General features: G+C 49.2%; 1 protein-coding gene across 5 annotated transcripts in view; it reads right to left on the bottom strand.

The window, feature by feature from the left end:
- The window catches only part of CRTC3 (CREB regulated transcription coactivator 3), a 1392170-nt gene that overhangs the window by 365929 nt on the left and 998401 nt on the right, over positions 1 to 27840 (bottom strand). The window lies entirely within an intron of this gene.

The raw sequence follows: 27840 nt of genomic DNA, 5'->3' as shown, positions 1-27840 counted from the left end.
AACGCAACCCACGCAGGATGTTGAGATTGGCTTCGGTGCAGACCAGCAAGGTCTGTGGAACTTCTCCTTGGTAGGGAAGTTGGAGCAGGCCTGGAGCAACCAGGAAAGCAAGTTGAAACAATGGATTGTCTTCTTGAGGGCTCACTAGTCAACGGACTAGGAACCGCGAAGACGCGTTGAGCGGAAATGCACAAAGCGAGCCCAAGGGCCACTCGGGGACGTGTGGAGCTCTGAGCTTAGGTGCAAAAAATGCTCGGGTCTGGGGCTTCAAGCACCCCAATGCACAACTTCGGGATACCTCGGGAAGTCGATGCAGGTAGCAAAATGCAGGATGTCCAGGAGTTCCGGTTCCACGTCTCTCGTGTCCGCCACGCGTCTCAGCTTTGCTGTGAGCAAAGGTGGGGGTCAGAGATGTCTGGAAGTCCATGTCCTGTGTCGCAGATTCGTCGGGATCCGGTGGGAGCCTCAAAAATGCAGACCGGCAAAGATGCTGTTGGTGCCTGTTTGAACAGGGTGGTCACTCCGTGACCACAAGAGAGATTTCTTCCGTCTTCCAGTCGATATGGAATGTTAAAGGTCCAAGACATATGTTGCAGAATTTTGTCCAGGGTAATCTAAAGTCCTAGGGACTGGGGTTCTATACTTATAGTAAGTTTAGGGGTTGGACTAACTTTAAGGTCCCTCCTATGGGTGGACCTGGGGTGGGGGTGGTTACACGCCTTCCCCTTTGTCCAGTTTCGCGCCAGAGCTGGGGCTGAGTGCCCCAGCAACCGGTTAGAACTAAGAAATGCATGGAGCACCTTGTGTGCCCCAGGCAGTGTCTGGAAAGCATTCACTGAATGCAGCCCTCCCTGCCCCAATACACTAAGTACCTGTCTGGGGAGGTGCCAGCACCTCCCTGGACAGGAAACCTACTGTCCAGGCCTCCCATGCCGGAGTTTCGTCCAGCAGCAGGAGGGCAGACTCGTGTCTGTGGCAGAAGCATCCATTTTGTGATGCTGAGGCTCTGCTTAACTTTAACCGGGTAAACCAGTAACTACATGTCTTCTACCCCTAGAAGGGTGGAATGCTACCCCTGCCGCCAGAACTGGCAGGGGGGTAGTATTCCAAAGTGTTTGACACCTTACGCAACATGTTTTGATAAAGCCAAACCAAAGTTAGCATTAACCGCGAGGATTATAATGCACTTAAGAGTATATGGTATGGCTATATCATAGAACAGCTATAAGGAGATGGTTCCGAAAGCTGCAGAGGGGTCAGCTCATGCTAGGGCACCCTCTCACATAAAACCAAGCACTCTGCCTCCCGGATTGTCAAGGCCTGCCATAGGAGTGACTTATAGGTGTATATGTGTCTATATATATATATATATATATATATATATATATATATATATTCACGCTCCAAGGTTGTCCACCATGGTAGTAGCACGCGAGCAGCAGCTTTATTTATGTGTAGGTGAGGACGGGGATCCGCTTGTAGACGCCGCTCCGTAATGGATCTGCCCGACGCTTGGACAACCCCATGGAGCGTAATATATATATATATATATAGATATAGGTATACTATATCTAAGTAAGGGGTGATTACACCACCTTACCCAGGCTGTGTGAACAGACCTGTGGTGTCATTTCATTCTTTATTTCAGTTCGAAACAGAACCATAAAAGATGCATGACACACATATACGATTATACAATACAAAGAACAAATATAAATACAATCTGTCAATCTGCTTCATGTTCGGAGTATAGTAATTCAAATCAGTAATATATTTTTCCGACCTGTGGCGTCAGTTTGGAAGGCAAACCAGGGGTGGCACAATACATGCTGCAGCCCCTGGTAGGCCTAGGGTGCACCTATGCCCTGGGTACCTATGGTACACTATACAGGGGCTCGCAAGGGTGACCCAGTAACCAATCTGGTATGTAACTAAAGTACATGGTATCAATTTAGAGAGAGAACAGCTGGGCTGTGGGCCTGATTAGCAGGTCCACAGCCACACTAAAGTAAAAAAAAAACAGAGAATCACAGCAAAAAGTGGGGGTAACCATAGGAAGCAGACCCTACTCTCCTACACAATCCCCCCCCCCCCAAACGCAGGGACATTAAACTAACCTTGACCAGTTGAGTCTTCATGTTCAAATTGGAAATATCTGGAGAGTCCATCTGCATTGGCATGGTTACTCCCATGTCTGTGTTCCACTGTATAGTCCATCCCCTGTAGGGAAATGGACCACCTGAGCAGTGTGGGATTTTCACCCTTCATCTGTTTTAGCCACAAGAGGGGCTTGTGGTCTGTCTGAACTGTGAAGTGAGTATCAAACAAGTATGGCCTCAGCTTCTTCAGGGCCCAAACCACAGCAAAGGCCTCCCTCTCAACAGCTGACCAACGTTTCTCTCTAGGGGTCAGCCTTCTGTTAATAATAGCTACTGGCTTGTCTTGACCTTCTTCATTCAATTGTGATAGTACAGCCCCTACCCCCAACTCAGAAGCATCTGTTTGAACAATGAATTCTTTGGAGTAGTTTGGACTTTGCAGAATGGGAGCAGTACACATGGCCTGCTTCAGGTCATCAAATGCCTTTTGACAGCTGACTGCCCACTGAACTTTTTTAGGCATTCTTTTAGAAGTTAAGTCATTCAGGGGTGTCACAATGGAACCATACCCCTTGACAAATCTCCTATAGTACCCAGTCAGGCCCAAGAAAGCTCTGACCTGAGTCGGGTGGTTGGAGCAACCCAGTCCATTATGGTTTGGATTTTGCTCTGCAATGGTTGATCTGGCCTCTACCTACAAGGTGGCCCAGGTACAATCAATCAATCAATCAATCAAAAAACATTTATATAGCGCACTACTCACCCGGAGGGTCTCAAGGCGCTTGGGGGAGGGTGGTTCGCTACTGCTCGAACAGCCAGGTCTTGAGCTGCTTCCTGAAGGCGAGGTGGTCTTGGGTCAGGCGGAGGTGGGTCGGGAGGGAGTTCCAGGTCTTGGCGGCCAGGAAGGAGAAGGACCTTCCTGCTGTGGTGGCTCTTCGGATGCGGGGGACGGTGGCGAGGGCGTGGCTGGTCGATCGAAGCTGGCGAGTGGGAGTGTAGAAATTGAGGCGGCTGTTGAGGTATCTTGGGCCTTGGTTGTGTAGGGCTTTGTGTGCGTGGGTGAGGAGACGGAAGGTGACTCTCTTGCTTGACCGGGAGCCAGTGCAGGTCTCTCAGGTGTCCGGAGATGGGGCTGTGTCGGGGGATGTCGAGGATGAGTCTTGCTGAGGCGTTCTGGATCTGCTGGAGTCTCTTCTGGAGCCTCTTCTGGAGCTTGGGGGTGGTTCCGGCGTAGAGGGCGTTGCCGTAGTCCAGTCGGCTGGTGACGGGGGCCTGGGTGACCGTCTTCCTGGTCTCGGTGGGGATCCACCGGAAGATCTTACGTAGCATACGTAGGATGTTGAAGCAAGACGAGGAGACGGCGTTGACTTGTCTGGTCATGGAGAGGGAGGAGTCCAGGATGAAGCCCAGGTTGCGTGCGTGGTCTGTTGGTTTGGGTGCGCTGCCCAGGGCGGGGGGCCACCAGGAGTCGTCCCAGGCGGAGGGCGAGGAGCCCAGGATAAGAACTTCCGTCTTGTCTGAGTTGAGTTTCAGGCGGCTGTTCATCATCCACTTGTCTAAGTCTTTCATCCCTTCGTGTAGGTTGGTTCTGGCGGTGGCGGGGTCGTTGGTGAGGGATGGGATCAGCTGGGTGTCGTCGGCGTAGGAGATGATGTTGAGGTTGCGTTGGTGTGCGATGGCCGCTAGGGGGCTCATGTAGACATTGAAGAGGGTGGGGCTGAGCGAGGAGCCTTGAGGAACGCCGCAGATGACTTCGGTGGCTTCTGATCTGAACGGGGGTAGGCGGACTCTGTGTCCTTCCGGCGAGGAAGGAGGTGATCCATTCTAGTGCCTTCTCCTGGATTCCAACGTTGCTGAGGCGCTGCACTAGGGTGCGGTGGCAGACAGTGTCTAACGCCACGGAGAGGTCCAGGAGGATGAGAGCCGCTGTTTCCCCGTTGTCCAGCAGGGCTCGGATGTCGTCCGTGGCTGCGATGAGGGCGGTCTCGGTGCTGTGGTTGGCCCGGAAGCCAGACTGCGAGAGGTCGAGGGAACCGTTAGTCTCGAGAAAGGCGGCCAGCTGCTTGTTGACGGTCTTCTCGATGACTTTGACTGGAAACGGGAGGAGCGAGATGGGATGGTAGTTTTTGAGTTCGGTGGGGTCCGCTGATGGTTTCTTCAGTAGAGCGCTGAGTTCGGCGTGCTTCCAGCTCTCCGGGAAGGTGGCAGTGTCAAAGGAGGTGTTGATGATGTCCCGCAGATGGGGTGCGATGACAGCGTCGGCTTTGTTGAAGACGTGGTGAGGGCATGGGTCGGTTGGAGATCCTGAGTGGATGGAGTTCATCGTACGGATGGTGTCTTCGGTGGTGATCTGGGTCCAGGCGTAGACGGCGGTGGTGGGGGGCGTTGGTGCGGTCGTGGGGTGCGTCGGTTGTGTGCTGAAGCTGTTGTGTATGTCTGCGATCTTGTTGTGGAAGTAGGAGGCGAGGGAGTTGCAGAGGTCTTGAGATGGGGTGATGTCGTTGTTTCCGGCGTTGGGGTTGGAGAGCTCTTTGACGATGTTGAAGAGTTCCTTGCTGTTGTGTGCGTTGTTGTCCAGTCGTGCCTTGAATGCAGTTTTCTTGGTGGCGTGGATCAGTTGGTGGTGTTTTCGGGTGGCGAGCTTGAGGGTGGTCATGTTGTCTGGTGTCGGGTCTTTGCGCCATGCTTTCTCGAGGGCTCGGCAGTTCTTCTTGGAGCTCTTGAATTCGTCGGTGAACCAGGATGCTTTCTTGCTGCCGGGTCTGCTGGGAGGGGTCTTCAGTGGGGCGAGGTCGTCTGCGCAGTTGCTGATCCACTTCGTGAGGTTGATGGCGGCCTGGCTGGGGTTCGCTGAGCTGGATGCTGGCTCAGGGATGCGGCGAGCTGGTCGGCTGTGATCTTGTTCCAGCTTCTGCATGCGGCCTGTTGCTGGTGGTGGTGGATCGTGGTTCTTCTGAAGCTGAAGTGGACGCAACTGTGGTCCGACCAGTGGAGTCCGGTGGCGTGGCTGAAGACGATGTCCTTGCTGGATGAGAAGACAGCGTCAAAGGCGTGTCCGGCGTAGTGGGTGAGGGTGGTCACCAGCTGCTTGAGACCGAGGTTGGCGAGGTTGTCCAGCAGGGTGGTGGTGTTGCGGTCGTTGTTGTTCTCCAGGTGGAAGTTGAGGTCCCCGAGTAGGATGTAGTCAGCGGAGGGGAGGGCGTGCGGGCTGATAAAGTCGGCGATGTCTTCGCTGAATTGTGTGCGAGGTCCCGGGGGTCTGTAGATGAGGGTGCCTCTGAGGGTGGTCTTGGGGTCGGTGTGGATCTGGAATTGCAGGTGTTCGGCGGTTGTGAGGGTGTCGTCGGTGTTGGTCGTGATGCGGATGGTGTTCCTGTGGATGATGGCGATGCCTCCTCCGGTCTGGTTGCCGCGGTCCCTCCGGGAGATCTTGTATCCGTCCGGGATGGCGATGGCGATGTCGGGCGCTGAGGAGGCGTTCATCCAGGTTTCCGTGAGGAAGGCAACGTCTGGGGATGTGGCGTCGAGGAGGTTCCAGAGTTCGATCGTGTGTCTGTGGACGGAGCGGGTGTTGAGCAGGATGCACTTCAGGTGGTTGTTGCTGGAGTTCGGTTTGTTGGGTGCTGGTGTAGTGCAGGTCCGGTTGCAGGTGAACTTGCAGGAGTGGCAGCTGAAGGGTCCGTGGGTGCGTCTCGGAGTGGCTCGGTAGCATCCCGGGGATCGGCCGGTGTTGAGTGCGTTGAGTTCGGTGGCGTCGTAGGTCCGGCGGGTGGGCTGGTGTCTGCGGGGACCAGGGGTCCTGGCACTGGGCGCGGTCCAGGCGCGGACGGGCGCAGACGGGCTTACCTTTGGCGCGCCTTCGGGCGCACAATGGGCGCGCCCGCTGCGCGTTTGCCCCTCTGCCATATGTGGAGAGTGGGGGGGGGCGGAGCGATGGAGGAGCAGCTGGGAGGCAGGAGCGGGGCGGCGAATGGGAAGGGAGTGAGAGGGAAGGGGGCGGGGCCGCAGGGGGGCAGCGGCGGGTAGCGGGCGGGAAACGCGACCGGGGCTGGGCAGGAAAAGGTACAGAGCTAAGATGCTACGAGCAGGGGGCAATGCAGAGGGAAAAACAAAGGAAAAACAATGGGGGAACTAAGACAGAAAATACAACGGGGAACAGTGACAGAAAATACAACGGGGAACAATGCAGGCACAGGCGCTAAGAGTTACAACAGCGCAGCAGAGGAACTACCGCTACAGCAGTCCAGGAGCACGGCTGCGGGCAGCGGCGGCACTAGGCAGGAACGGGGGCTCACTCGCAGAGAGTGTGCGCGGTGCGTGGGGTGACCGGCCCAGAGGGTACACAACCTGACTCTGCCCTATTTGACACTTGGTAGCCTTGATAGTTAGGCCTGCTCTTTGCAGGGCCTCCAAAACATTTTTCAGAAGGATCAGGTGATCTTCCCAGATGGCACTAAAGACAGCAATATCATCAAGATAAGCTGCACAGTAGTCATCCAGGCCTGAGAGGACTTTGTTCACCAACCTTTGAAATGTGGCAGGTGCATTTTTCAGACCAAAGGGCATCACCACAAATTGATAATGCCCACTAGGGGTTGAAAATGCTGTCTTTGGCTTGGCCTCATCAGCTAACCTGATTTGCCAGTAGCCAGCTGTCAGATCAAATGTGCTCAGATATTTGGCAGAGGCCAACTTATCTATGAGCTCATCTGCTCTAGGTATTGGATGTGCATCTGTCTTAGTGACAGCATTGAGACCTCTGTAGTCTATCCAAAACCTCATCTCTCTCTTACCACCCTGGGTGTGGGGTTTTGGCACCAGGACTACTGAACTAGCCAAAGGGCTATCTGAAGGTTCAATTACTCCCAATTCCAACATTTTCTGGACTTCTGTCCTGATACAGTCCCTGGCATGATCAGGTTGCCTGTAAATCTTATTTTTAACAGGCAGACTGTCCCCAGTGTCCAACTTATGAGTGCACCAGGTAGTCGGACTTGGAGTCAGTGAAAACATATGTCTGTATGCCTGCAGAACTTGTCTGCAGTCACTCTGCTGCTGGTCAGTGAGGCTGCCTGCCAAGGCTACACCATCAACTGACCCATCATCAGGGTTCTGAGAGAGTAGTTCTGGCAGAGGGTCACTCTCTTCCTCCTGTCCTTCATTAGTAGCCATGAGCAAGCCCATGTCTGCCCTGTCAACATATGGTTTCAGTCTGTTGACATGAAGCACCCTGTGGGGATTCCTGGGAGTTCCAAGATCAACCAAATAGGTTACTTCTACCTTCTGTTCAACAATAGTGTGGGGTCCACTCTACTCCACTTGTCTTGGAGAGCTGCTGGGGTCACTGGCTTCAACACCCACACTTTCTGTCCTGGCTGGTAAACAGCCAGTACAGCCTTTTGGTCTTGCCAGGCCTTTTGCAATTCCTGATTTTCCTCAAGGTTTTTGGATGCCTTGTTCATATACTCAGCCCTCCGGGAGTGGAAACCAAGTACATAGTCCACAATGTCTTGCTTGGGAAGTTTGAGAGATAACTCCCATCCTTCCTTCACCAGACAAAGGGGTCATCTTACAGGATGCCAAAACAAAAGTTCAAAAGGGCTGTAGCCAACCCCCTTCTGTGGGACCTCTCTGTAATCAAACAAAAGGGCAGGGTAGCAGGATATCCCATCTCCGCCTGAGCTTTTCTGGGAGACCCTTAATCATACCCTTTAAGGTCTTGTTGAACCTTTCAACTAGACCACTGCACTGTGGGTGATAGGGTGTGGTAAACTTATAGTTCACTCCACACTCTTTCCACATTGAAGTTAGGTAACTAGACATGACGTTTGCACCTCTGTCTGATACAACCTTCTTAGGGAAACCCACTCTTGATAAAACTCCCAAAAGGGCTCTTGCCACAACAGGTGCTGTAGTGGTCCTAAGTGGTATAGCTTCTGGGTATCTGGTGGCATGATCCACTACCACTAGAATAAACCTGTGCCCAAAGGCTGTTTGGGGATCCATTGGTCCAACAATGTCTATCCCAACTCTTTCAAAGGGAACCCTCACCACAGGTAGTGGTATAATGGGGCCCTTTGTAGTGCTCCCTGCTTTGCCACTGGCTTGGCAGGTCACACAGGAGCAACAAACTCCTTGGTGTCTTCTGACATGTGGGGCCAGCGAAAATGTGGAACAAGCCTGTCCCAAGTTTTATTCTGGCCAAGATGTCCTGCAAGGGGAATATCATGAGCTAGTGTCAAAAGGAAACCCCTGAATGCCAAAGGTATGACCAACCTCCTGGAAGCACCAGGCTTGGGGTCTCTACCCTCTGAATACAGGAGCCCTTCATCCCAGTAAACCTTATGGGTACCACTAGCATTCCCTGCAGCCTCAGCAGCAGCTTGCTGTCTGAGGGGTTTAAGAGAAGGGCAGTCCAACTGCGCCTGCCTCATATCTGCCCTAAAAGGTCCCCCTGTCCCAAGAAACTCAACCTGATCAGGCTCAAGCTCTTCCAGGACAGTTCCTTCTTGAGGCTCACACTCAGCTTCCTCAGAAGGCTGATCCTCATCCTGAGGCAGGGGGGAAGGTACAGCCTTAACCCTACTGCTCCTTTTCCTGGGAGGCGACTGGTTCATTATTCCAGAATCCAGTGCCTGTTCAGTGTTGCAATTTTTGACCTGTGACATGGTCACAGCAAGAACATGTGCTGATATGCCCAACATTTCTGCATGTGTCCTAAACTCCACTTCGGACCAAGCTGAAGTCTCTAGGTCATTGCCAATCAAACATTCTACAGGGAGGTGTGAACTAAAAACAACCTTCTTAATGCCAGTTACCCCTCCCCAGGAGAAATTCACAACTGCCATACTGTGTGTGGTAGTGACATTGCTAGCATTGGTCAGTAGATAAGTTTCACCTACTATTCTCTGTCCAGGGTCCACAAAGTCAGGTATCACCATGGTGACACTAGCCCCTGTGTCCCTGTAGGCCTGAACCTCTTTTTCATTGACTTAAGTAGATTGTCTGTACTTGCCCAAGTTATTGGGACTCACAGGGAAGGACATATCCATGCCTCCATCACAGATCAAAACAGCTTGAGTTGGTACTCTGACTAGGCCAGAGTCCATCTCAGTTCCCAGGGTTAACCCTGCTACATCCTTCTGTTGAGAACCACCACTTGGAGCTGAACTAGGGGAAACAGTTGCCTTAGGGGCAATGGTGGCTGGAGCGGTCTCTTTTTTGGAGCACTCACTGGTCCAGTGAGTATTAGTCTTACAGACCTCGCACCAGGGTTTCTTTGGACCTTCTTTCTTTTTGGATTGTTGGGACCCCCACCATTAGAAGCTTTTTGGGGACCTTGAGAAGACTTCTGGTCTTTTGCTTTATCCCCACCCTTTTGGTCTTGCTTCTTTTGGTCACCATCTTGGTTCTGACCTTCTGCTTCACCCTGGTTCTGACCCATTTGTCCGCCCTCTTACCAATTCTTGTGGAGAGGTCAAATCAGAGTCAACCAGGTGTTGTTGCAATAACTGGTTCTAACAATTATTAAGAATCTGTTCTCTCATTATAAGGTTATAAAATCCTGTATAGTCACTTACTTTACTGCCCAGTAACCAACCTTCCAGAGCCTTAGTAGCACAATCGACAAACTCTGTCCAGTCCTGAGTCTGTGTCTTTTGGGTATCTCTGAACAGCAACCTATACTGCTCAGTGGTTAGGCCAAACCCATTTATTAGAGCACTCTTCAGGACATTGTAGTTGTCAGCATCCTCTTCTCTAACAGTGAGGAGCTTGTCTCTTCCTTTGTCTGCAAAGGAGAGCCACAAGATTGTTGCCCACTGACTCTGGGGTACCTGCTGTACTTTGCAGGCCCTCTCCAACGCTGTTATCCACTTGTGGATGTCATCCCCACTCTGATAGGGAGGGATAATCTTGTTCAGGTTTCTATGGTCATAAGACCTATCCCTACCACTGGGGATTATGCTGCCACCAGTGGGCTCTAGCCCACACAATTTTCTCTCTCTTTCAAGAGCTAGGGTCTCTTTCTGGAGGGCAACTTGTTGCCTCTTGATCCTAAGCTTGACTTCTTTCATTCTAGCTTCATGCTCTCTTCTCTGAGGGGATGTTCTCCTCCTGTGAGATGAGGCTGAGGACCCTATTGATGAACCTGAGTGAGATCTCGGTCTTCTAGGTACACCAGTAGGCCTACCTGGGGGAATGAAGGCGATACCCTCATGGCCATCTCCATCTCCAGTTAGTCCTGTCTTTCCCAGGTCTGGTCCATCAACCAGTTCCTGGTCTGCACCTTCCTCCTACTCAGAGTCCTGGTGGGGTGCCCCACTTGGATCCTCCTCAGATGAGGGGTGGCCCCCCTCCCCACTACCTAGGGTATCTGGATCTGATGCTTTTGCTAAGTCATCTGCCACCAGGATATCTATGAGGTGTTGGGTGGTTGGACTCTGTCCTTGCCTTATTTTTCTTGTGACACACAATCCCCTTAAGTCTTGGAATGTGAATGTGTCATATTTAGATGTCTGCTCTTTGCTGACATCTGGCAGAGAGGCACCAGCTCCTGCCCTTAAGGCCATGACTAGTGAGGTGTGGTGTGTTCACCTACCTACACTACTTGTTTCCTACTAGAACCTCTCTAGAAATTGTAGTCAGGGTGTGCTAAGCCCTTACCACCTACAACTGCTAAGTTCAGTAGAACTTATGTATTATAAGTCTTGATTCATATGTACCTACAGGTATCTTGATGTGGTTTTTCAAATGATATTCTCAAGATTATTTGGTAAAACAATGCAAGCTCTTGTCCTATCCGCTGCACACCAATGTGGAAAGCTAGCCTGGCATATGATGTCCACTAGTTCTAGTCCGGTGCCGCGTTTTCCAGTGAGCCAGCAGAGCAGAGCAGAGGAGAAGAGGAGCAGTGCGGTGAGCGGAGCCGCCTAAACCGCCGCTTTTGCCGCGAGAGAGACTGCCGGTCAACCGCCGGATAGCCGCAGGGAGCCCCGCGTTCGGCTTGGTCCCTATCCCGGCCCTCTGAGGCCACAGGGACTGTCGGCTCGATTCCCGGCGGAGAGTCCGTTTCCGTCTAAAGCACCAGCCCAGCCCATCTACCGGCCCGCCTGCCTGCCGTGGTAGGGCCTCTTAAAGGCTTCCCAGCGGAACGGGGCCGCGGATCTCAGCGGGATACCGAGCACCGGGCAAGTGGCAAGGGGCAGGAGTCGACGAGCGGCAGAGCCGTGGACTGCTGGCCGGGAACAAGGTGAATGGTGGCTAGACGCTGTCGTCCCTGCTGGTGACCAGAGACGGCAGGGGCAGTGGTGAGCAGCTTCAGCGGCGGCTGCTGGATGCAGAGGAGCTGCGGAGCTGCAGAGTATAAACCACGAGGAGTAAAGGAGCTACCCCCCCCCCCCCGGTCAATTGCCAGCAGTGGACAGCAGAGGACAGAGGACAGAGGACACGGCAAAATCAAAGCAATCAAAGCAAAAACGCCGCCGCTTAGGCCAACAAGGAGGCGTGAAGCAGTGAGCAGTGAGTGGTCGAGCAGTGAAGCGGAAATTAAAACACCCTCAGCAAGCATCGCAATGGTGAGTGAAATCGGCAAGGGGGTCTAGGGGCTGACAGAGACACAGCTGACAGAGACGCAGTTACAGCTGTTCCCCGCCCCGACCCACAGTCAGCAGCAATTCATTCCAGCACATCCCACGGCCCAGTACTGTGCACCGGGTTGGTAAGATACCCCCCCCCCCTCCATCTTAGGGGCTCTAGACATCAGCAGAAGTAGGAGCCTAGGGGGGGGGTAGAGTCAGCACTGGTCAGGGCCGGAGTACTGAAGTACAGAACGTCATCTAAAACTGTAGAAATTGCAGAACTGTAGAACTGCTCAAGAGCCTACCCGGTCCTTGACCCGGCCCCAGCCAAAAAACCTGCATCCATCGACGTTTTGGGTTATACCCTGCTCCTCGAGATCGCCCCCTCCCCGACGGCAGCTGCCCTCTTGTGGGGGGTAGACGGGCTTGGGAGGTTGGCCAGGGAGCACGTTCAGGAGCAGTGGCGCGGAGCGGAGCTGGAACAGGCTACAGGGGAAGGAGATATGAGATCAGGGCGCGTCCGTGGATGCCCTACTAGCAAAGGAGGGACAAACAACCGGTCAAACAAACGCAAAAGATCACCGAAAGTAGTCGAGGGGGCAAGAGAAGATCAAACAAGTAAACCCCGGCAACTAACTCAGAGTGAAGGCTTAACAATTGACACAGTAATTGACAAATCTGACCCCATTAGCGCGAGCATTGAACAACCAGAAAACATAGAGAAGAGCAGCAAATCAGAAATCAACCTTGCAAGGCTCCAACCAAAAATTTACACAAAATTTCACTTCCTAAAAAACATGGGGGATAAACTACTCTCCAACATCAATGAATCTTCAGGTCTACAGGAATCCATTGAACCTTCCAAGACTTGTCAGACAGTGCCCGTGCACAATACAAGTTCAGTAACCGATGACAACAGCGATGGCAAGAAGAGCCCTATTTTTACAGCCAGAGACCCATTACAAGTGGCATCATCCCCTCAGGGTGACAAAAATAAATTCATAACGGCTGGCGCAACCAAAGGATCAACGCCTGGCATGAAAATCGTCTTAGAACCAATTCTTATCCAAGTGCACAGGGCAAACGACAATAATAAAAGCCAGCCCACACAAATACCACCCAGAGGCCTTATAGCCCTCGGCAAAACTATTAGCAAAAAACTGTGTGAGAGGACAACATCTGGTAAGGACAGCGAGGCCGACGCACCTTCTGACTGCAATATGAGTAGTACGTCGGAAATCAAAGCACCAGGAAAAGACCCCAAATACCACAATGGGGCAAGTCGAAAAGACGAAAAGGAGTGCTGGGAAGAGAATGCCTTAACTCCTGGGAATCAATCTTTAACATATTCTGAACGAACAAATGACCACAACAGCACGATGAGGCCAGGGAAGGATACTGTACACTCACACAGGCCACCAACCTCGCCTCTAGACTTGATAGAAATATCCTCATACTTGGGCAAGGAGGAGTGGGAAGACCTCCTAGTAGCATACACCCAAGACAAAAGCATCAGTGAAACAAGAATGAACACGTCCTTACCGATCACCATAAATGATGTCTCAGTGGATCAGCCAGTGAAGGCCGCGGGGGCTCCAGAGGTGGGCCAAAAAAGCCCCGTGACCGCGGACTACCAGGACAAAACCTTGAAGCAAACAGATCAGGGAACCGCGTGGAGCAGCCTGCTCAAAACAATACAACTCCTGGTAGAAGCCCTCAACTACCAATCGGACAAAATGGACACCCAACTGTCGCTACTTGACACATTGGCTGTATTTGTGGTGGCCATTGATGGGAAATTGGGCACGCTGAATACTTTTCTTCAAAATAAACTGCCATTAACAAACCAGGAATCTGGCTGTTACAAAGAAGGATGCGGATGCGGTCCAATAATCGACAAACTGTCGACACTACCAACAATAATGAGCGATTTGTGCACAGAATTTAGAAGAACAACCAAGTGTAGGCAAAGTAACTCCTGTACCAGCCCTCTTGTGGCTGCATCTAACCATCTAATGACCAAAGAGGTGCTGAGGAGCAACGGACAAATCAATCCTAATTCAAAGGCCCTCGCACCCACAAAACCACCAACCCCGGTGGCTAGCAAAACAAGAAACACAGAATCTCAATCTCCTGATATCACAGAGGAAGAAATAACAAACCCAAAAATGAACGCCAAACAAAGACGAGCAAAAAAACGCAAAGGCAGGAAACAGAAAATCGATTCTCAACGCAATGGGTTTCTACAACTATTTGGGAACACTCCTAATATGGAACAAAGTACAGCACGTCCCGAGGGTGCCACACATCTATCAGAATCGGATGAAGTCATCGGCACATCTGAGTCCCCGATCAAGGCAACAACCATCAAAGGGCCAGAGTGCAACAGCAAAACAAAAACAAATCCGGAACCACACAGCTCTCGCACTCAAAAAGAGCACGGAAGAGGTACACGAAACTCATGCCTCCAACTCGACGAAACCAGCAACATAACCCCTGCCCCCTGCACGAAACCAGCGCAAAAAAGCAGCATGCAATCCAGCTCGGCCGGCCAGCAAATAAAAAATCATGGACCTACTAGGGGAACACAGTCTGGGATCGCTCGAGGACCGGCTATCACAGCGTTAGGCAAACGGTTGCCAGAAAGCTATCCAGCAAGGACTATGGAAAGTGCACTGTCTGCAAGGAGAGAAGCAGACTCAGCTATAATGGGGACATCGGGTCTCACGAGTAACATCACAAGACCTTGTGAAATTCCCCATCTAGACGGGTCACCATTAAGGAACCAACACACCTTTGGCCAAGAACTAAGAAAAACTACAAGTAGTACAAACGACGTTAAAACCACTGGCCAAGAACTAAGAATAACTACAAGCAGTACAAATGACGCTAAAACCACTGCAGCACGACTAGTAGAGGTTAAGCGACGGTCAGATGAACGACCACATGCTGAGCCGTATATATCAAATGAACACACACCTGGTCGACGGCTAAGAGTCACTGCATCCATCTCTAGTCAACCGGAAACAACTTCAATACGACGAGTAGAGGACATGGGACTCAGTCGATCAACAACAGAGAGTGCAATAGGGGGAGAACGGAAAAATCCAACAGGCACCGTCTGGTTTAACCCGGATTACATGTCGCAAGGAAGACATGACACTCTTAACAGAGGTAACATCTTAAAGCTGCTATCCCATATTCCATCCTTGACAGAATTAAAAAGCTCCGACCTGGTATCCATCGAATTTGTAGCCGATGAGGATACAGGCAAAGAAAAAACAAAAGCAACTTGGAGAACCCTGGAAATTTCACAAAAACTAATTGCCGAAGCTGACACCTTTAAAAACTGGGGGATCACAATAAAACCTTATGTTAAGCCAGGGTACCCAGACATTCTTGTCCCGGCGGAAAAAGCAGGGGCTCCAACTATCACGAAAACCCTAAAAAAGTCGGTCCTCAGAGGAGCGGTAGGACCAGGGAGCAATAAAACTGACCAAGACAGCAGCATCAATGGAGTCACTGCAGATGAACACACACAAATATCTGGAATGTTTGACTTAGGATGGATAGCTAGAACTCTAAACAACAACGAATGACACATCGACCACAAGCCAAAGGAAGATGTTTACGACTCATTAAAAATATGCTCATGGAACATCAATGGCCTGGCTTCCAAAATAACTGACTCAGATTTCATGAACTACATCAGAAAATTTGACATTGTGGCACTCCAAGAGACATGGCTTGTAGACCCACCCAACCTCCATGGTTACTTACGTTTTTACTCAGCCGCAACTAGGACGGCAAAATATGGGCACTCCAAAGGCGGCCTAGTAACGTATATTTTGGTTACAAGTGTGCTGACGGCAAAAGAAGAGGGGCCATCCTCTACAGCTGCCCTGGCTGTAAATATTTGCTTGCCACAACTCAAACAAAGCACTACTGAGACCGACTTCCTTCTAATAAATGCCTATATTAATCCAAGAAGGAAGGGGAAAGCAGCTAAAGATCTCTGCAGCTTTATGGAGACACATATAAGGGAAAGATCTACACCAAATGTTGTTCTTACAGGGGACTTCAATCTTAACCTCATGGGTGCGACACAGGAAGATGTACAACTAACCCAAAACGCAATTTGGGATATCCCAATACAAGCAATTTCACAGATATCCAAAAAAACTAAATTAGGCAATAGGACGCTGGAAAATCTGGAATATTTTAATATCAGGGCTCTCAATGGTAGGACCTCTGGAGATAATCCTCCAGTCGCAACCTTTCACACAACAAAAATGAGTAGCATTCTAGACTATACTTTTTTATCATTACCCTTTTTTCAGTTTCTAAAATCATACCGGATCGGCTGCAGCGGGGACAGCGACCACTGCCCCCAAGAAATTACCATCAAGACCACAAAACCAAATTTTGAGCGATCAAAAATGTCAAAAGAGTTAACTCAAACCATCAACTTTAAAAAAATTAAATATTCAGCAGTAACAGATGGAACGCTAGTGGAAAGGGCTAAACAGCACTTCGAGAGCCGCGCCGGGCATAGTGAAATTACGAAATGGGAACATTTTACAAGTACTATGTCTATGTATGCTACAAGATCTAAGCCTCAGTCGCAACTGGGGGATGCAAATTTTTGCAAATTCTCTCGAGAAGACAAAAGAAAAATAAAAGACATAAAGAAATCGATCTACTGTACAATGAGAGAACTCCAACGGAAACCCATGGATATCGTAAAGCAAGACCACGTACGAAAACTAAAATCAACACTAAAAAAAATTAAAATGGGAAGCAAACAAATCAGCTGAGGATAATCTATGGGCGAGACTCCACTCCGATATCAAACGGAATGACGGAGCAAGGTTCTGGAAATCAATAAATGCATTCATAAGACCTTCGCACCATGGGGTCTCATCAAACATCTCAGAGGATATTTGGGCAAGCTTTCTATGCACCCACTTCAGTCAGGCTGAAGGAAATAGCCAGCACTGCCAGCCTGCCACTTGTAAAAATCTAACAACAATTAACGATACAAGGCACTCAGAACTCTATACTCCAAATGACATCGAGAACTTGCCGAACTTACAAAGTATCATCCAACGCCAAATCAAAAAAGGAAGAAAGGAGGGAGCACCAGGGCCAAACGGTATACCTCCTATTCTTTACAAACAAGATGTGTCAGGCTGGGCAGCAGCCTTGGAACCCCTCTTTCTGGAAATCAGACAATTCAATACAATACCAAGATCCTGGAGGGGCTCCATCATCTCCCCAATCTATAAGGCAGGAGATAAGGCTTCCCCACTTAACTATCGACTGGTGGCTCTAATCGATAACGAGGCAAAATATTTTGCAGGTACCCTACTAGAAGAGCTGACAGATTGGGCAACAGAGAGATCGCTAATCCCAGTCAATCAGACAGGCTTCACTAAGTCAGTAGGCACGATGACGAATATCTTGAGCATGGGCATGCTCATTGACAAAGCAGAATTTAACAAAATACCAATCCATTTCTGCTTCATCGACTACAAGGCCGCATTTGATAGCATAAACCGGAAGCTTTTGTGGTCTAAATTAAATGACTGGGGGATCTCGAGACCCCTGCTGGACCTGCTCATTAACCTGCACACAGAGACCTGGGTACAAATAAAAATAGGGGACGGATCCGCCTTGTCAAGGCCCATACAGACCAATAGGGGCCTAAAGCAAGGCTGTGTCCTGGCCCCCACGCTTTTCAACCTGTTTCTAGGCGACCTAGTCCCAATTCTAAATGGTTGTAACTCCCACGCCCCTAAACTAGGAGGGCTCCAGCTACCTTGTCTACTATACGCAGACGACATCGTCCTAATAAGCCACACTAAGGTAGGACTTCAACATCTTTTGGATGCAACACAAAAGTATTCTGGCAAGAACGATCTTACAATAAACCTGGAGAAAACCCAAACAATGACCATCAGCAAGAAAAAAAGGAAACCAACATCATGGCATTGGAATACGACAAGAATTGAAGACACTCCAATATACAAATATCTAGGAGTGAAGATTGATAAAGGCGGGCAGTTCTCGGTTCAGAGAACAAGCATACGAGGGAGAGGACTTTCACTGGCGATTTCGCTGAAGTCGCTAAATCACAAACTTTCTGGCCCCTCTCTCCTACCCTTGACTCAAGTAATCCGTGCAAAACTTCTCCCAACAATTACTTACGGGAGCGAGGCACTCAGAGGAAGGGATGCCAAGACCCTTGACAACACTATAATAGCTGCATACAGAACCATTTTTAGCCTACCCAGGCAAACCTCACCCGCCCAAATCAGGCTCGAATTTGGCATCGACCAACAGTCCCTGGCAAGGCAGGGAGCCTATATGATAGCCTGGGACAAAGTGAGGAAAGCAAAACAAGGAACTCTGAACAAACATCTGTGGAAGGAGCTAGAACAACATCCTTCCTCAGCAGCAGCCAAGTACCTCACGGGCAGCCTAGCTAATCTAGGTCTAGAACAGCTCTGGAACACCCCAACAAACCACATAACATTAAAAAAACTGGTTAAAAAATCAGTAAAATTACAATCATGGCTGCAAGACAAAGAAGCTCTCTCGAAAAGAACACATGGCTGGCTGACCCTAAATTCATACACTACTAAGGTACAACAGCGCTACCTGGCCGAGGGATACTCCAAAAGTGTCAAGATGCGCTTTTTAAGGCACAGGTTGGGCCTGCTACCTTGCACTCAAAACCTCCCACGCTGGCTCAAAATCAAAGCTGACCCCCTGTGTCGGCTATGCGGGTTGGCACAAGAGGATATGCTGCATTTGATATGCTCTTGTGAAAAACTACAGGACGAAAGGAAACGCTGGCTAAAGCATCACTTCAATCGAAAAGGGATCCGTACAAGAAGGACGGCGGTCCTTGCTTGCTTTCATCCTAATGACCCTGGCTTGAATTGCAGCTTTGTAAAATTTCTGAGGGCAGTTGAAAAGAAGATGCCTAAAAACCTAACCTACAACTGTCCCAGTTCAACCGACCTGACATCGCTCTGCTGACCATTATTACGAGCTCATGAGGACACTGAGCAATACCTCACAAATACGAAGTCCAATAACTCCCTTTTAAACTTCATTGAATGTGAACTTTTTAACTCTTAATTCTTTTATAATGCAGTTTTATGCTCTCTCCTTTTAATCAATGTTATATTGCAATGGTTTTAAGTAACTATGCTAAATAAAGATCACTCATAGTGGGCACCTTGCACCAGTCTAATCGGCCCTTATTGTTGAACCCAACAAGCCTTGGCAAACGCAACCCACGCTGGGTGTCGAGATTGGCTTCGGTGCAGACCAGCAAGTTCTGTGGAACTTTTCCTTTGTCGGGAAGTTGGAGCAAGCCTGGAGCAACCAGGAAAGCAAGTTGAAACAAAGGATTGTCTTCTTGGGGGCTCACTAGCCAACAGACTAGGAACCACAAAGACGTGTCGAGCAGAAATACACAAAGCGAGCCCACGCGCCACTCAGGGAGTGTGGAGCTCTGAGCTAAGGTGCAAAAGGTGCTCGGGTCTGGGACTTCAAGCACCCCAATGCACAACTTTGGGATACCTCGGGAAGTCGATGCAGGTAGCAAAATGCAGGATGTCCAGGAGTTCCAGTCCCACGTCTCTCGTGTCCGCCACGGGTCTCAGCTTTGCTGTGAACGAAGGTCGGGGTCAGAGATGTCTGGAAGTCCTTGTCCTGTGTCGCAGATTCTTAGGAATTCGGCGAGAGCCTCGAAAATGCAGACCGGCAAAGATGCTGTTGGTGCCTGTTTGAACAGGGTGGTCACTCCTTGACCACAAGGGAGATTTCTTCCGTCTTCCAGTCGATATGAAATGTCGAAGGTCCAGGATATATGTTGCAGAGTTTCGTCCAGGGTAATCTAAAGTCCTAGGGACTGGGGTTCTATACTTATAGTAAGTTTAGGGGTTGGGCTAACTCTAAGGTCCCTCCTATGGGTAGACCTGGGGTGGGGGTGGTTACACCCCTTCCCCTTTGTCCAGTTTTGCGCCAGAGCTGGGGCTGAGTGCCCCTGCAACCGGTTGGAACTGGGAAATGCATGGAGCACCTTGTGTGCCCCAGGCAGTGTCTGGAAAACATTCACTAAATGCAGCCGTCCCTGCCCCAATACACTAAGAACCTGTCTGGGGAGGTCCCAGCACCTCCCTGGACAGGAAACCCATTGTCCAGGCCTCCCCTGCCGGAGTTTTTTCCAGCTGCTGGAGGGTAGACTCGTGTCTGTGGCAGCAGCATCCATTTTCTGATGCTGAGGCTCTGCTTAACTTTAACGAGGTAAACCAGTAACTACATGTCTTCTCCCCCTAGATGGGTGGAATGCTACCCCCGCTGCCAGAACTGGCGGGGGGGCGTGGGGGTAGTATTCTAAAGTGTTTGACACCTTACACGACATGTTTTGATAAAGCCAAACCAAAGTTAGCATTAACCGCGAGGATTATAATGCACTTAAGAGTATATGGTATGGCTATATCATAGAACAGCTATAAGAAGATGGTTCCGAAAGCTGCAGAGGGGCTCAGCTCATGCTAGGGCACCCTCTCACATAAAACCAAGCACTCTTCCTCCAGGATTGTCAAGGCCTGCCATAGGAGTGACTTATAGGTGTATATGTGTCTATATGTATATATAGATATAGGTATACTATATCTAAGTAAGGGGTGATTACACCACCTTACCCAGGCTGTGTGAATAGACCTGTGGTGTCCGTTTGGAAGGCAAACCAGGGGTGGCACAATACATGCTGCAGCACCTGGTAGGCCTAGGGTGCACCTAAGACCTATGTACCTATGGTACACTATATAGGGGTTCGCAAGGGTGACCCAGTAACCAATCTGGTATGTACCTTAAGTACGTGGTATCAATTTAGAGAGAGAACAGCTGGCCAAGCCATGCCTTCCCTGGACCGGAAACAAGCTTCCTAGGACGGTTTCTGGCATTTCAGCCGTCTTCAACCAGGCTTGCTTGAATCCAGTGGCAAAGTGAGCAAGGGACTCACGTCTGAGCATACCCTGCCAACTTATGGCGAACAAAGCGGTAAAAAAGGGGGTGGCAATGGACGGAGCACATATGATTTGCATATGGCCATGTCTGAACTGGGGTGGCAGAGTGGGCTAAAGAACGGTGATGGAATAAACCCAGATCTGTTGACTGGGTGTGAGTGTTTCCCACCCCCTTTTGTACCACTGTGGGCCTGATTAGCAGGTCCACAGCAACAGTAAAGTCGAAAAACCAGAGAATCACAGCAAAAAGTGGGGGTAACCATAGGAAGCAGACCCTACTCTCCTACACATTCCCACCCCTCAATCTCTTTCTTTCTCGCTTTCTCTTACTTTCTCCCTTTCTCTTCATCTTTTTTTGCTCTCTTTCTTTCTACCTCTCTCTGGTATCTTTTACATGAATGCCCATTGTTTATCCTCCAGATACCACGGTCGGTCTGCAGTGACAGCTGTCCACCTGTGAGGTTATGTCGAATGTCAAATTACTGCTTATTGTTTTTTACATGGAGAGTGTTGCTTTTTATTCCCTGACCGCAAAGTCTACATTTTGTATATTGAATGATGAGACGATTTTGCTGGAGTAGAGCAAGTGTGACTGGAAGCCTATAAGATGTCAACATTTTTTAACACCCAGCAAAATGTAATTACCTGTAAATGAACTGTACAAATTATTCAAAATATATCAGCAGATAGGGAAGTACAAAGTAGGCAATTTTGGGGAATTCTGGAATAATATGTAATGTAATTAAAACAAAGCAAGGTACTTTACCTGGTGATGCATAAATTATAAATATTTGCGAAACTCGATCACTCATTTTTAGGTCTCACGTAGTGTTGCAGCCCAACGCGCTGCTTGCTCTGCGAGACCCCTTGTGAGCAAGGAGACATCAGTAGGGTACTTGAAGCCCTGCCCTCAATTTCATTGGCCGGCGTCATCGTTTATGTAAAACGTTGGCCTCCGATTGGAACTGAGCCTTTTTGGTTGCTGCCCTTTTCCCCCGGCCCATCCGGACTGGATCGTCTGCTTCACGGCTGTCGTGAAGCAATTTCTTATCTTTAGAGGGGGCCATCTGTTTCTAATTAGTTGTTTATTACTGTGGTTTAATTTCGGCACAAGATCTAGAATACAGGAAAAGAAGCAGGCAGGGACCGTCAAATAAAACACGCGCTTGCCCCTGGTGTTTATTGGAAGAGATTGACTGCAGACACGTATGTAACTGGAGACAGCGAGGGCGCTGTTGCTGCATGTTGTGCAGTTTGCGAAGTAATGCATGTCTTACACTAAATCTACTGATAAATGTGGCAACGTCTCTTTGTACACCTTTCATTCCTTCCTTCTGCCCACGTAGAAGATAATTTTTTTAATGTCGGTGTCTTACTCTGAGAAAGGGACAGACGTAGTTACAAAGGAGATATGAAAAAGCAAGACGACAAAGGAAGAAAAGTGGAGATAGACAGATTCTGAAATCTGACTTGAAGTGGCAAAGGAATGGATTTCCAAGGGTGATGACTTGTGAATGCAGGGGGGGTCACTACGTAAGTGGACAGATTTAAGGGGAAACTCGTGTACCCAGGGAAGACGACTAGTCAAAAGAACCTCTGAATGTTCCCAGCTTTCTCCTCTGTTCTCGAATAATTAGATTTAATATTTTAATAACGGCAGGCTCTGCAGCAGGGAGACGGCAAACACTGAAGAAGCTTTTCCACGCAGGGGTTCATTACGATGCAGCGCACGCTGCCGCAGTTTCTCTTCGTGTGTACAAGCAGGTTGCCGACTCCTTTGATGTCACTCACCCCGCCGAGCAGAAGCGTACCTCCATTGGACCTGCGCAGGGTGGCAGCTATGTGTCCTTACTCCTTTGCCGTAAAGAGAAGACCCCTTCCACTATGTAAAGGACGGAGGCTTTTCCTCTTTCACAATCCGCTTACCCTTCGGGCTTTTAGGTCAACAAATGCATGACAGACTTTTTCTGTCAGTCTCAATTTTCCGTTTGTCATTCTCTCACTCCAGGTCCTTTGTGGTGCTCGTTATTAACTGCCGGTGCGACCTAATAACAGAGTTACTATAGCCAAGGATCAGAATATAGGCGCTGTCCATCACCTTCACTCACTCCATACATTTGCGTTCAGCAGACACCAGACACATCCCTCAGCTCATCCCCCCGAGGAAGGTACACTCGCTCAGCCACCGGCCCCCTTTCCTCACCTGCCTCGCTGTAGGGGCAGCAGGCACCAGGCTGCAGTGTCAGATAACAAGTTGTAGCGGCTCTTAACAATCTGTATTAAATAAAGTGCGCTGTAAATAACAGATGTTATTATTTCACTTTTTATGGTACTCGATTTATGACCTTCAGGGGGAAGGCAGGCTGCGGGCCCTTGCATTGTTTGTAACTTCTGAGATCAACGTTTTGTGGAAGGCACTAATTGCATCATTCCTCCAATACGCAGACGATTTCGCGGCGGAGCATAAAGTGACGCACGGTAAAGCACATGTATAAAATGACAACGCCTTTAAAAATAAAATTTTAAATAGCGCAAGCCTGGGCAACAAGGGGATTGATTTGCCAACTCGCCGAGAGCCGCAGCACACAAGCGAGCGAAAGCAGCACAGAGCGTGGGTGGAAGGGCCGTGAGAGAGGCAAATGAAGAGAAAACAACACAAAGCAAAGGGTGGGGAGAAGCACAGGAAGGAGACAGTTGGAAAACACATGCACTCTCATCGAGTCGTTGAAAAAGTATTTCCTTAGAAGCAGTGCTTGAAATGGAAAATAGAAGTACAGGTACTCTGTACCAGAGTACCAGCTTGTTTCCGAGTAGTGCCGGTGTATAACGCCACTCTTGAGTAGTGATGGTACTCTCTCTCTCAAAATAAAAAAGTGCCAGTACTCAGTACCGGCCCATTAAAGCACTGCCTAGAAGTAAGTAGTAGAAGAACACAAGTAACGAGGATATATATGCTCCAGGAGTGAGAGAAACACATTGCATTGCAAGCAAATGAGAGTGACAATACAGCTAATCAATGGAAAGCAGTGGATGAGCTTTAAATCCACTGTAAGCCTTGGTAAGCTGACAATAGGTCTTTCTCAACAAGACAGTCCAGGGAGGCTCAGTCCAACAAGCATTTGCAATGCAAAAGGTCTTGCATTTACGTGTGTTTGAGCTATTGACATTGCAAATAACAATGCCTTTTATTTTTGTTTTCATTTTTAAAACATAAATAAAAGGCATTGTCATTTACAATGCCAATAGCTTAAACGTACGTAAATGCGAGACCCATTGCATTGCAAATGTTTGTTATTTGTGGGACATAGTTTTATCAGTAATACTGCGTGTCTGTGCACATTTAGTAGCCATTTCAATGGAAATGCGCTGTGTGTACATAACTGTGTGCTATCACACCATGATGTACTAAAGTATATGTGACAGTTTGCACCACCAGCTGTATACCACAGCCTTACTCCTCTCCTGCTGAATGGGTGTGGCTCATTTCTTGCACTTGTTCTTAGTATGATGCTTGAATTTTCTAGTAAGGCTATGCCTTCATCGACTTAACACTGATGGCATCACCCCCACACTGAACATTATTCCAGCACCACTGCACAAGAGTGATTGCTACATGGAGGAGGGTGAGGAGCAGCACATGGGCGACAGTGAGCAACATGGAGTGCAGGGGAAGAGAAGTACAAGCTCTTGAAATGCTTAGCCAGAAAGAAAAAGTAGTACTTGAAAAGCAAGCAGTGGAAGCATAGAAGTCTACCAATCAAAAAAGATGGTAAATAGGTTATGCTCCATGGGAGGGACAACACAATGACAAGTTGGGTCAAACAACAAGCAGCCAAATGAGAGTGGAGGAAAGCCAACCAATAGGCAGCGGGCTCCAAGTACCTGTATGTTATTTTTTTATTTTTTTTTATTTTTTATAAACCTTTATTAGTACAGAAAGGATATACAAAGCAGGGTCTACAACCGATCCGGCCGGCCACGATACGATAAAGCAGTCTAAGAATCCAAATGAAAAGTCACAGAATCAGACTTAAAGAGGTGCGTTCAATACAATCGTAAAAAAGGGGGGGGGGGAGGTAAAAGGATCTAGACGGCCAGCAATCAGGAGCAAAATAAGGTTAATTTTATATTATAGCAATAAGGCGTATGACAGGCTCAGCGACAACAAAGAAGCATCCGGATTCCCAAAACAGATCATTAGGAACAAAAGGATAAAGGGCAGCAATGCCGAAGTGTCAGCACTGTAGACATCGGTATAAAAACAGATGTGGTGACCACAAATCAGTATGCAAGTAGTAACAACTTTGCATTCCCACCACCCAGTAGCACATTGGATACAGAACAGGGGGGCCGGAATAGCGACATCAACAAAACTAGCCCGTCATACTAACCTTGGGAGAGAAGGAAAAGGGGAGGAGGGGAGGGGGGAGAGGAAAGAGAAAAGGAAAGGAAAACACTGACTAAAAGAGAAGAATGCCGCGCTGAAACAGGCGCCCCGTAGCGAGGAACATATAAAAGAACAGGAATAGTAGCAGCGAAGAGGGCATGGGAGTCGCAATGGACAGCAGCAGAACTATAAAAGAAGAGCAGCGATGTTACAGACCCCACCCTAATCATACCACGGAAGGCAAGGACAGACGCGGCACTCTCATAAAGATACACAAAAGGGCCATAGAACTGAGAAAAATAAAACATCAAAGAAGACCCAACCCACCCATTCCACCCAGCACCCCTGCAGAAGGCTACGGCCTACCCTCCAAACAGCCCGCCTGTCGCCCTAAACCAGAACCCGAAATGTAGTAGAGACAAGAGAGAAAAGGAAGAAAAAGACAAAAAGAAGATATGAAAACAAGGTAGTAAATAGGAGGGAGGAGCATGAGGGCAGAAATAAATACGGTCGGCCACAGCCCTCCGCCCAACCATACAATCATAATACGTGTGCACCAGAACGACACGAACTCGAGCGCCACAGAACTTACAGAGGGGTCTCCCATAGCACTATGGATATGAGCCACTTCGTCACGAATCCGTATACCAATAATCCAACTGGAGCCGTGCATCTTACCCCAATCCCTTCTTCACCGCAATTACCACCCACCAAATAACAGTGTGAAGTGAGCAACACGATGCGAGGCAAGCACACAAATGAAAAAAATTACAAGAAAGACGCAGGTCAGAGAGGTCAATCAATAAGCAAGTGAACAAAAGGTCAAATAGGCAGTTCAAATGTCTCAGCAACAGCAACAGGGGCAGTAAAAGACAAGAGTTCAGTCCCGCAGATCGAAAAGGCGGGGGTGTGCTAGCAAAATAGAAACAAGACCTCATCAAGGCAGAAACAAGCATCAGTCTGCCATTTTTCTCAGGCACCCGGGGATGATCGGGCCTCCGCATGACATCCAAGTCCCCAATTTCCAGACATCGAAGAGCAGGAGGTTCCAAAGCCGTCGGCCTGTAAATCCGTCGATGGACAGTAGCAGCATCCTACGGAGCCACCGAGGGGGGCGAGGCAATGGCATCACCAAGGCAAGAGGGGACCATGAAGAAGCGTCCACCCAAGATGGCGGCGGATCGCAACGAGTCTCCAGGAGCACCGGGGGCCAAGGTCGCGTGCAAAGATTACAAAGCATCAAGAACGTCGCCAATCGTAGGCTCACGCCCACATGACCATGTTCCCGTGCAATCCAGCAACCGGAGACCGCCATCAAGAGGAAATCCACATCTCAGGTCATCGGCAGCCATTTTGTAGAATCAGCCCCCTCACTTCTCTCCGCCACTCCCGGAGCAGTCCACAAATGTAGGACTTTACAGATGTCCGGGGGGTCCCAGTAACGGCCGCTTCGGTGCAGAAAGGAGAGCCGCCCGAGGCGGAGGGTCGCCTATACGAGAGCTGGCGCTCCTCAAAGGTAGAGCCCGAGCGCGAGGGTCCAGGGTCACACGGTCAGTCCACGGAGCATCGCGCCCCGCACCAGCCTCACGGCCGCCAAGGTAGGCCCGATTCAGGGTCACCGGGAAGTTCTCACAGTGGCTCTCTCCAGTGGTGCAGTCTCTCGGCCGGGGCACACGGGTACCGCAACGCCGGGCCGAATCCAATAGGCGATGCCCCGGTCCCAGCTCTACGAAGGCCCCGGTCTCCTCGGGGGGCACAGCTCCGGAACCACTGCAAGCCGGAGCCTCCAGGTCAAACGGTGAGTGAGAGCGAAATGTTGCGTTTCTATTTCTTCGAAAATATGTCGTCTCTGGGCAGGATATGCAGCAGGATATGTGAGTCAGGACAGAGGGCTGACGGAGCCGAGCTATAAGGCGACCATTTCGCTCGCGAGCTTGGCTCCTCTACCTGTATGTTATTGGTAAGCCCACACTATATCTTTCACAAACAGACTACACTGTCAGATAGTAACGACCTAAAAGCAGTCAACAGTGGTAAACAGAGTGAGCATTTAACATCAACGTTTGTAAGATAGGAAGAAATCTGAAAGAATGCACCCAGAAGCACTCTGAACCCTCTGGGCTCCATACGCTTGGGAATAGCTCTATCCTTTATTACAATTTTGTGATTAAAGATTACCAAATTTCCAATGTTCCAACTAAAAACGTTCAGAAATCCCTTAATTAATGAATCACCTATTTTTCAACAGTACTTGTTCCTTGCTGGTAAGGTCAAGCAGTATGCTTAAATTCTTTTGATCACCACAACCAAAATAAAGGTGGTCTTTTTCTTGCATTTCCTTCCCATAGCCACTCTGGTTTGTAATCTAAACGTTGAGGTGTGGTAACCTAACCTGTCTACTGATTCTCCACGTCACCCCTAGAGACTCACGTCCGGTGGTAACAACTGCTCTTCAACCTTGTCTACAAACTTCTGTCTTTCCTCCTCTCTAATCGTATACGGGGAACCAAAATATGCAACAATTTGAAACCCACTCCACCAATGGTCATGAAACAACTCAATACTTCCGTTTTATTTAACAAAACATCATTACTCATATGACTTTTCGCATTCTTATGATCATCCTCATTCACATTTAACCCTACGACTTTTGCTCTTTGCTTTGCAAACCCTTGCAATATGCCCTATTAAGCCACAATTTTTATATTTACTCTTAATAGCCAAACATC

The sequence above is a fragment of the Lissotriton helveticus genome, chromosome 3_1 (genome assembly GCF_964261635.1).
Source record: "Lissotriton helveticus chromosome 3_1, aLisHel1.1, whole genome shotgun sequence".
NCBI lineage: Eukaryota > Metazoa > Chordata > Amphibia > Caudata > Salamandridae > Lissotriton > Lissotriton helveticus.
Note: the sequence above shows the minus strand (reverse complement) of the source record. Positions and strands in the feature narration are given on the sequence as shown.